At 35.8% G+C, this 11,568-nt stretch overlaps 1 long non-coding RNA gene and 1 pseudogene across 1 annotated transcript; both read left to right on the top strand.

Moving 5' to 3' along the window:
- Positions 1-1,089: 1,089 nt before the first annotated feature.
- On the top strand, positions 1,090-2,398 carry LOC122145310. Its single transcript, XR_006160254.1, has 3 exons — positions 1,090-1,266; positions 2,142-2,174; positions 2,260-2,398. It is a non-coding gene; the product is annotated as an uncharacterized LOC122145310 (long non-coding RNA).
- A 3,107-nt stretch (positions 2,399-5,505) lies between these two features.
- LOC109107792 lies at positions 5,506-8,694 on the top strand (annotated as a pseudogene).
- The last annotated feature ends 2,874 nt before the right edge of the window (positions 8,695-11,568 follow it).

Below are 11,568 nucleotides of genomic sequence, written 5' to 3'. Positions count from 1 at the left end.
CTATAATGTGATATGAGCTCAATCAAGTATTGAGTAGCTAAACCATTCAGGGCTTTATAGTAAGTATAGCAAGATTTTAAATTGTGTTTTGTTGTTCAATAGGGACCCAGTGCAGAGTTGGACAGAACCCGGTTAATATGGTCGTACTTCCTGGTTCTAGTAAGAACTCAAGCTGCTGCATTTGGGATCAGCAGGAGTTTGTTTATATTTAAGCGCACAGAGTAACCACCCAATAAAGCATTACAATAATCTAACCTTGAGGTCATGAACTAACATGAATTAACATTTCTGCATTTGACAGGTTGCTATGCGTACCCACATTTTTGATGAGATTTTCAAAACAAATTACGGAAAAAAAATGGAGGTGCATCATCTTGATCTCCAAATAAGCACCCTATCAAGTCGTGGTGTAGAACTTCTCTGTCGCACAAGAAAAAGTGCCTTTCGAATACAGTATGGATACTTTTGGCATTTTCATCACCGGTTTTGATGTTGTGTATCTATAAAGAGTGACGCAAAAGACAATTTAAAATCAGATTTGAGCGACCAGAGCATTCAGAGTCAGACGCATCTATAAAAATCAGATTGGAATCACATTAAACCCCAACTTCATATGTGTGTTGAATCAGATTAGATAATTGCATGTGTTTGTTTGTTTGTTTTTGCTGTCCAGACTTTCAAAAACCCATCAGATAATATCCATGGATATGCAAATAATCCCAATTTTTGCTGACAGTCTAAACAAGGACCTATCAAAGAGAGTCAAAAAGAATGATTTATTCACAAATGCTCGCGAAATCACTTATTCTCTACTAAATTCCCACAAAGTATCATATGTCTTTTAGAATAATTGTAATATGAGAACACAACAGATATGGTGGACTTTATTAACTACTAATTTTAAATAATACTTTGATTATGGTGCTTTTGTATCCATCTTGAAGCTTGACAGCTCTCCATTACTTGTAAGTGCATTAAAAATTGTTCAAAAATTCAAAGTTTCTCTTTTTGTGTTTCACACAAGAAAGTCAGTCATACAGCTTTAGAACACAATAATGATGGAAAATCTTTTTCTATTTTTTTTCTTAATTACAGTGCATTCTAACTTTAATCAGTTTCTTTGTCAGGAGCTCTTATGGTCTGCACTCAAAGCTGGTGATATTGATATGGTTGTGTCAGGTCATTCATCATGCACACCTGACCTGAAGTGTTTAGGCAGTGGTGATTTCACACAGGCTTGGGGAGGGATCTCTTCTCTGCAGTTCGGTAGGATGCCTTTGTACTAAAATGCTCGTACACTAATATGATGGTTAAAGTCCTTTGTGAGGCAAATAGTGGTCCACCAACAGTTTACCAATCAGACTAATGATTAACTATAAAAAAATACAAATAAAAACTAACGTTCAGGGATCAAGATTGGACCCAGCTTAAAGAATATCTACACTTGTACGAATAAAGTATATGAGCTTGCATTTAGCATGGATTTCTGCCTCAACTGGTCATAAAATTTGACCTAAACAAAAGACAAACACAGTCTGATATAAATCACACACAAACCAAGATGTTCCACAGCGCTATAAGCAACACTGAGTCAACAAGATGAAACCAAAGCTGTTGTAAAAGATTTACAATGCTGAGGAAAATGACACAGCATCTCAACCTAACCATCATGTTTTGGAGTTAGGGGGCCTGGACTGCTAGCTATCATTATAGAAACTCAAGCTCAAGTTTATCAGGGCATTTTGCATGGGAATGAAAGGCCATTTGTCTTTCATTTTAAAGCTCAACAGAAGTTGAGTGATGCAACAGGAGTCAGGACAAAAACGACCCAAAGATCAGACGTAAATCAACAACAAAATGGGTTCAGCAGAAGAAAACATGCCTTTTGGATTGACCCTCTCAGAGTCCTGACCTATTTTACCTCCCAAACATAATGTTGAACTGAAACATTTTTGTAAAGAGGAATGGTGCAGGCCTCATCAGTAATTACAGTACTTGTTGCTGAGTACAGTACAGCTGAGATGCTCTAAATGACTGATAGCAAAATAGAACATGCTTGTTGCATAAATTCTGTCTTCCTTTATAATTACACTGAAATGTTTTGAAGCCTGCAAGTGAATGCATATCATCTCATTTCCTAGGTGAACGAAGACAAAATACATCACAATAACAAGGTAGGATAAATTTTACTCAATATAATTGTTCATGTGTTGTTGAAGGGAAATTAGGTTTCTTTTTCACTTTTACTTTTTTTTTCAGTTAACTTCACACCTTGGCCTTGCTCTGCGAGGGAAGGTGAAGGCCACTATAGTCCGAGGGAAGGTGGTTTACAGTCATGGCTCTTTCAGTTCTCAGGCTCTGGGGAAGCATCTCTGTATCCAGCACAAGACACCAGCCCCACTGTAAATTAAGCACATAGAGCACATTACATTATCTTATCTTACTCATCACTGTTAGGATGTGCTATAGGAAAAATGGTACTGTGTGGCATGTAATTTTAGAGAACAATTCAAATTTAGACCCCCAAAATACAAAGTTTACACAGAATAGTACTTTATGCATTCATTTTTTTTATTCTAAATAATTAATAATGAATACTGTTAACATACAATGTTGTCAATGACCAAGCTCTATTTTAATTAAAGGTTTCATCAGGAAATAATAGAGGTAATTTATGTTTAACCCAACTTCAAAGCAAAACAGTGAATTTCAAGTATGCTTAAAATATTTTAGAATTTATTTAATGATTTGCATGTAAAAATACATTAATAATAAAGAATTTCAAAAAAATATGTTCTTAAACTTATATTTGTGGTCTATTCTTATTTTTATGACCAGACATTGTCAAAGTGTTACTCACACTAATGTCCAACAACATTTGAAAGAAGCTGAAACAATGCCTATTCCATATTCCATTTTCCAACCAAGTGTAGTGTTCCAGTGTATCAGGTCTCAAAGTGAGATGATTGGCCAACAGGTGAAAGGTTTGCTCACAGTATACATGAGTTAACCATTGCCTGAGTCTGTCAGTGTGCCGGCAGCATTATGTCCTCTCTGTCCGTTCTTCACCGAAATGTCTGTTTACAGCCTTTCACACCGTCCCCCAGCGACTTATGCTTGGGCCAGGACCATCCAATGTGCCCCGCACGGATCACAGCAGACTGGAGCACAGCCCATCCTGGGCCACCTGCATGCAGAAAACAATTGAGGTAATATCAGTACAGTGTGTTTTATTAAGTGCATCCTATATACTATATGTGACTTTTTAGGTCACCATTTTTATACAATGTCATGCTTTACCATGTTGAATCATAAAGGCTTAAAGGGATAATTCACCAAAAATGTTATACCTTATTCCACCTTATATTGCTCAAAACCTTTAATGTAACCTGACTTTCTCGCTAATGTAATATATATACTGTATATATATATATATATTGTGGCGGGGTGAAGGAGGACACGACTCGAGGATGAAGGGTAAGTTCCCCGAAGGGTGGATTTTATTAGAGGTCCGGGTAGTGAAATGGCGTTGGCGTGAGGTGGCTTGGTTGCTCGGTGCTCGGCTTCCTCGAAAAAGGGGTGCGCTGGTGCAGTGTGGGTCCGTGCTTTCCCCGTGGGTGTGGGGCTGGCAGTCACACGCTGCTCTCTGCGGGCACAATGAAAGAAAGGTTAGCCGAGTCTTGCGGAGACATCTCTCCCCTCTGTGTTCGCTTGGCCGGGTTTATGAGAGCAGCGTTTGATGGGGCGCAGGTGTGGCCACTCAGCCCGTGATGAGCAGGTGCAGGTGTGCCTGCTCTGTTCCCAGGGCGACGCTGATGAGAGCTCGGACACGCGTCACAATATATATATATATATATATATATATATATATATATATATATATATAATATATATATATAAATTAAAATGTCGTGGAAAAGTTCATTTATTTCAGTAATTCAACTCAAATTGTGAAATTAAATAAATTCAATGCACAGAGACTGAAGTAGTTTAAGTCTTTGGTTCTTTTAATTGTGATGATTTTTGGCTCACATTTAACAATTAGAATCTCAACAAATTAGAATATGGTGACATGCCAATCAGCTAATCAACTCAAAACAGCTGCAATGGTTTCCTGAGCCTTCAAAATGGTCCTCTCAGTTTGGTTCACTGGGCTACACAATCATGGGGAAGACTGCTGATCTGTTGTCCAGAAGACTATCATTCACACCCTTCACAAGGAGGGTAAGCCATAAACATTCATTGCCAAAGAAGCTGGCTGTTCACAGAGTGCTGTATCCAAGCATGTTAGAAAGTTGAGTGGAAGGAAAAAGTGTGAAAGAAAAAAGATCCCACAACCAACCGAGAGAACCGCAAAGCCTTATGAGGATTGTCAAGCAAAATCGATTCAAGAATTTGAGTGAACGTCACAAGCAATGGACTGAGGCTGGGTCAAGGCATCAAGAGCCACCACACACAGACATGTCAAGGAATTTGGCTACAGTTGTCGTATTCCTCTTGTTAAGCCACTCATGAACCACAGACAATGTCAGAGGCGTCTTACCTGGGCTAAGGAGAAGAAGAACTGGACTGTTGCCCAGTGGTCCAAAGTCCTCTTTTCAGATGAGAGCATGTTTGTATTTCATAGAGTATGGAGGAAGGGTGGAGAAGCTCATACCCCAAGTTGCTTGAAGTCCAGTGTTAAGTTTCCACAGTCTGTGATGATTTGGGGTGCAATGTCATGTGCTGGTGTTGGTCCATTGTGTTTTTTGAAAACCAAAGTCACTGCACCCATTTACCAAAAAATCTTGGAGCACTTCATGCTACCTTCTGCTGACCAGCTTTTTGAAGATGCTGATTTCATTTTCCAGTAGGATTTGGCACCTGCCCACACTGCCAAAAGCACGAAAAGTTGGTTAAATGACCATGGTGTTGGTGTGCTTGACTGGCCAGCAAACTCACCAGACCTGAACCCCATCTATGGAGTATTGTCAAGAGTAAAATGAGAAACAAGAGACCAAAAAATGCAGATGAGCTGAAGAACACTGTCAAAGACACCTGGGCTTCCATACCACCTCAGCAGTGCCAAAACTGATCACCTCCATGTCATGCCGAATTGAGGCAGTAATTAAAGCAAAAGGAGCCCCTAAAAAGTATTGAGTATATGTACAGTAAATAAACATACTTTCCAGAAGGCAAAGTTTTTTTTTTTCTTTTTATTTTTTATTGGTCTTATGAAGTATTCTAATTTGTTGAGATTGAATTGGTGGGTTTCTGTTAAATGTGAGCCAAAATCATCACAATCAAAAGAACCAAAGACTTAAACTACTTCAGTCTGTGTGCACTGAATTTATTTAATACACAAGTTTCTCAATTTGTGTTGAATTACTGAAATGAACTTTTCTACGACATTCTATTTTGAGAAGTACCTATAATATATATATATTATATAATATATATATATACAGTATATATTGGGACATGTCTCAGTGTATTTTTTGTCTGTATTATGGCATTCAATTGTCACCAAAAACAACTTGGTAAGCAAAATTGTCAAAATATCGTACATGTACTACGGAAGAAAGTAAGTCGCAGGTTTGGAACAACATAAACGTGAGTAAATGATGAATATTAAACCCTTTAAACAATTCCAACATAAGTAATTACTTGAATCCGACTAGTGACATTGTACTTGTTGAAGAAAATAAACATTATAGTATCTTGTTAATAAAACATTTTAAAAAGTAAATAAATCAGTAGTCTTGTTACATAAATAATTATGTCATAATCCATAACTATGAATAAAATTAATTAATTGTTTGCTCATTTTATTTTCAGATTATGAATCAGATCAAAAGTGGAATTCAGTATGCATTTCAGACCCAACCAAACCGAGTGACTCTGGCCGTGAGTGGACCAGGTCACGCTGCCATGGAGTGTGCCATCTTTAACTCACTGGAGCACGGAGAGAGTGTCCTCATAGCCGTCAATGGCATATGGAAAGGGAAAGGGCTGCAGAGATAGCTGAGAGGATAGGTACTGATTCTGTTTTTACTAGAAAGCCTGGAACTAAGAGTTATAAAAGGTGATCCAGAACATCATTAATTCCTATATGGAACACTATTCAACAGGTGCCAAGGTGAACACACTTGTAACCTCTGCTGGTGGGTACTTTACAAATGAGGAAATTGAGCAGGTACATTATGTTTTATTAAACATTTATGTATTTACTACATATGATCAACCATGCTTGTCTTGTTTTACAGGCATTAGATAAATACAGGCCAGTGGTGTTCTTCCTCACACATGGAGAATCCTCCACAGGAGTGGTCCACCCCATAGACGGCATAGGTGACCTTTGCCACAAGTGAGACCTTCCACCTGAATAGAGCTTTGATTTATCAATTTACTTCAGATTAAGACTCTTTATTAAAAGTAGAATTCTGTGTCTTTAAGTTTATTTTTACTATATTTGTGGTCATCTGATATGGTACTCCTAAAAATTCAACATTCCCATCCTGGGAAAACAGAGGATAGAAAATAGAATCAAATGCCCAAACAAATGCTGTCTAGAATGAGAATGTACCTCCCCCAATAACTTCTGCCAAGACTAACCAGGATTATTATCATCAACTAAAACTAAAACAATATACAAATTACTTTAAATAAAAATAAACTTCATATATATATATCTATATATATATATATATATATATATATATATATATATATATATATATATATATATATATATATTATATATGGTTTGTGTGTGTGTGTGTGTGTGTGTGTGTGTGTGTGTAAATCTAAAATTAAAAATCTATATAGAGAGAGCTAATAAAACTGTTAAAACTAACAAAAAAATTTACATAAAATCATGAAATTTAAAAATTAAATATAATTAAACATATTTGCAAAAACTAATAATAGTATATTAGTAATACTAAAATAACACTGCAACTAGCAAGCAATCATTTACATTAGAAACTTTTTATAATATGTATGTGTGTGTTTCTGTGTTATTTTATATATTCATAATTATGTATTACATTACATTTTATATATATATTTTAAAATTTTTATTTATTTGAGTAAATTCTGTTCTGTCATTCAGGTACAACTGTTTATTTCTGGTTGATTCAGTAGCGGCATTAGGAGGTACACCTATCTGCATGGATGAGCAAGGTACTGCCACGTTACATGCTCTGGCACTACAGTCACTGCCTGCATGGGGTCCATGATTTAAAATGAATGAATGAATGAATAAATGACGCATTTATATAAAATATAATATAAAATCATGTACATGTTGTATCTCTAGGTATTGACATTATGTATACTGGCTCTCAGAAGGTATTGAACGCACCCCCAGGAACTGCACCAATCTCCTTCAGTGAAAGAGCATGGTGAGACAAAACAGCTTCAAGCCAGATTTGTTTTTTTTTGTTGTTGTTGTTGTTGTTTTTATGTGACAAATATTACCTCTCTCTTCTACCTCTTTTTTTCTGGCAAAACAGCCAGAAAATATTTAACAGGAGGACAAAACCAATCTCTTACTTCTTGGATATGAACTGGTTGGCAAATTACTGGGGTTGTGATGACAAGCCTGTACGCGCGTAAGAACTATTCATCACATTTAACAAGCGCTGATATAACAGCTCATTAAACGCTGGAGGCCTCATTCATGTTATGTTAAAACAAAGCAGTCCAAGTAAAAAAAAAACAATATGCTCAGACCTCTGAAGTCAATTCTCTATCACTAAACAATGACAGAATATTGTGCATACTGTATGTTAAAGTTGCTGTAACTGTTGTCTGTACAGTTATCACCACACTGGACCTGTATCTTCTTTCTATGGTCTGCGTGAGAGTCTGGCCATACTCGCAGAGACTGTGAGATCATATTCTGCCTTATACACTGAAATGAATATATTGCTATGATCATCGGGAGAGCTTACAACCAGAAACGTCAACATGAATTTGAGCAAATCTGAGAAATGCTCATGCTCAAGTTTGCCAAACGTTACATAGTGCAGCCTTGAGCATGAGGTCATCAAGCACTTGAATACTTTAATAAAAGTGAACATTATAAAAAAGGGCATACATTTACCACATATTTTATTTTTATAGGGTCTTGAAAACTCATGGAAACGACACAAAGAGGTTGCAGAGTACTTCCATAAAGGCTAGGCATAAAATGGGCCTAAAACTGTTTGTGCAGGACAAGGTTTTACACATCACAACAGATCTCACGTAACATATATATCAACAGACTAGAAATCACATTACCTTTTCTGAAAGCATCTTGTGTCTTATAGAAAGCCAGACTGCCAACGGTGACCACAATAGTAGCTCCCCCAGGATATGACTGGCGGGAAATCACAGGGTATATTATGAAGACCTATAACATGGAAATCTCTGGGGGTCTTGGACCATCTGCTGGCATGGTGAGAAGCTCTTGGTTTTGATTAATCATAACTGACAGATGTCAGGACAAGAAGTCGTTCCCAGTTCTTTGACAGAATGGTCAGTAACAATAACTTGTTTCTCATATTTTTTACAGGTTTTGCGTGTGGGATTGATGGGATGTAACAGCAGCAAGGCCAGTGTGGACAAGGTGTTGGAGGCCTTGGCTGATGCTCTAAAACACTGTCATAAGAGCAGAGTCTGACAGCATGACCCGCCATCAATAAAACATCCAGCTTTTTAACCCTATATCACTGGTGTTCAGTTATTTTTGGTGATGTCCCTCTTTGAAAGAAAAACCTTTGTGGCCCTCTTTAAACAAAATGTAACATGTCATTTACATGCAGTATTATTAAAATAGCTGACACTTACAAATGTGTAAAAACAAAAAAACAAACAAACAACAACAACAAAAAGAAGCCTACAGTATTAGCAGTTAAATTTTTATTGAAAAACTGCTATGAAATAAACGGTTTCCACATTTTTTATTACTTTTTTAATCTTTGTTTCTTTCTGATGGAATAATCAGAAATAATGGAACCTTTTAAGTAGGCATTAAAAGTTACAGAAAAAAATATTATTTTCCATTTTACAAAATGGCTTTTGCTATATCCCAGAATAAACTAATTCAAAAAGTGCTACAGTATATGCAATCTGAAAGGAATAATACAGCCAAAATAAAAGTATTTTAATTTACTCGCCCTCATTTTGCTCCAAACCCTTATCTAAATATATATCTGTCTGTCTATCTGTTACAATACAATAAATAATAGTACTTCATTACAACATTGCATAACTATGTAATCTGGTTGGTAGGCCTCATGTCTGAAGTTGATATAAATAAAACTTGATAAACAACTGTGTCCTCACCGTTTCTAATCGGGAAGGCCGATTCGGTTGTCCCTTCGCGGGCACTGTCAGGGTTGCCAGATTTTCACAAGAAAACAACCCGCAGCGAGATGGGTATAAACCCAGATGGGCGGGACTTCAGCTCCAAGTGGGCTGTACAAACCTGCAGAGGCTTTTGATTGGTTTTATTTAATGTCATGGCGGTAAATGCACGCTGCGAATCGCCAAAATAAAAAACGAAGACAACAACCTCCTTAGTCTTTTCAGCACCATGAAAGATGAGTTGAAGGGTTAAGTTTGTTAAACGGTTTTTAGACTTGTACAATGTATTACAAGTTGTGAAAAAGTACAGTATCTTGGTGGTTGATGTTTCATTCTTGACGTAGTTAAATCGTGATTACGAGCTCATTTCATTCAAGTTTGAAAATGGGAGGGCATTCATGTGCAATTTTTACCTACGAAACGTGTTTTTAGGATTATTCAGAGAGCACGTGAAGGTAGCATTAGCAGCACAGACATCTGCATAAGCATAAGACATTACTGTGTCTTACCCTTTTTTTTGCAAAATATTTCTGCAATACATTTCTAGGATCTATGCTGCAGATTATGGACACTGAAGACAATAAGTATTGTGTAACAGGTATTGTGACTTACATTATGTAAAATATGTATGTATTATGACTGCACTTGTATTTATACGATAAATTCAAACTTTTAATAGATTTGGTACAGTTTTCCATAAAAATTAGGTCCATTTTCAAGTTAAAACTCCCAACTGATTATGCTTTACTGTAACAAAGCTGGTCATTGTTTCAAAAATATTTTACAAATGTTAGCCTTTAATTACCAAATTCTTTTTTTTTTTTTTTTTTTTTTTTTTTTTTTTTTTTTTCAGTTTAATACCCATAACAATTAATCTGTGAGGGTAACTGCAGTGTCCACTACCATGCATTACATATCAACAGTGTAAGGTGTAGAATTTATTTTGTCATTGTGGAAAAACAAACAAACAAAAACATTCTGTGTAAACTTTGTGTTACATAACGTTCAAGTCTGGGTGACCAGAAGTTACATTTCAGTGACCTGGTGACCTCTCTCTGCAAACACAAAGGATCACTTTTCTGTAAGCTTTTTTCTATGCATCAAGATGTATACTTTATTGTGTCTGAAGATTTTTGACTAAAGTGTGTGGGTGGGTGTGTGGATAAATAATGTTCATACTTTAACGGTGGACATTTGCAACAGTGATGTCATTTTACTTCTGTCTTGGAAAGAAGGCCATTGGATGATTGCTGTAAGTTAATTCAAATAACCATATTTAAAACCATTTGTGTTTTTTATTTGTCAACAGGTTTTTTTGTTTGTTTTTTTTAATAAAGATTTTTGTAGCTGTATACATTTTAAATTAAATATAAATTATATAAATAATACTAATTTACTAATTTTTATTTACACAGCTGAACATGAAGAACATAAGAAAATGGAGGTGTGCCATCCTGCTTGATAATTTCTCTTTAGAGTTAGTGATTTGATAAACACCACGAGTGTGAAAAGTGCAGGGGGATTTTTTTTTTTTTTTTTTTTTACTTTAGTACCTGTTAACTTGTCAGCAGTGAATTATTTTAGGATGTCATTGGACTGAATGTTTAGTGACTACGACACTTCATTTGAGTAAAATATAATCTGTAGCCTTGGAGTGAACACAGCAGCAAAGTGTTAAAATCAGCAGGTTGAAACACTCATATTGTCAACCTCAGGTACTTTAAATATCTGTTCTACAGTATAGTTTGGGGTTGGCAAGATTTTGTAATGATTTTGAAGTCTGATGCTCACCAATCCAGTAAAAACAGTAATATTGTACATTGTAATAATATTTTACAATAACACTTTTCTATTTATATATTTTAATGTAATTTACTTTTGTAATGGCAGAGCTGAATTTTCAGCATCCAGTCTTCAGTGTCACATGATTCTTAAGTTGTGTCTTAAGTTGGACTGTGGTACCATTAATCTTTTCCTCTTCAGTCTTAGGATTGTTTTTTGTGTGTGTGTGTGTGTGTGTGTGTGTGTGTGTGTGTGTGTGTGTGTGTGTGTTAATGCTTGTATTACTATTTTGATACAATAAAGGTGGGTGATGATAACATTTTAATTTTTACATAAACATTTTATTGCTCTAAGTAATTAAACATTAATTTTCTTGATACTGATATAATTATAAAATTAATATCAAGCAATATACTTGAGTGTTTACAGTTGTCACAAAATTATATTAGA

This window comes from Cyprinus carpio, chromosome A6 (genome assembly GCF_018340385.1).
Source record: "Cyprinus carpio isolate SPL01 chromosome A6, ASM1834038v1, whole genome shotgun sequence".
NCBI classification, from domain to species: Eukaryota; Metazoa; Chordata; class Actinopteri; order Cypriniformes; family Cyprinidae; genus Cyprinus; species Cyprinus carpio.
Note: the sequence above shows the minus strand (reverse complement) of the source record. Positions and strands in the feature narration are given on the sequence as shown.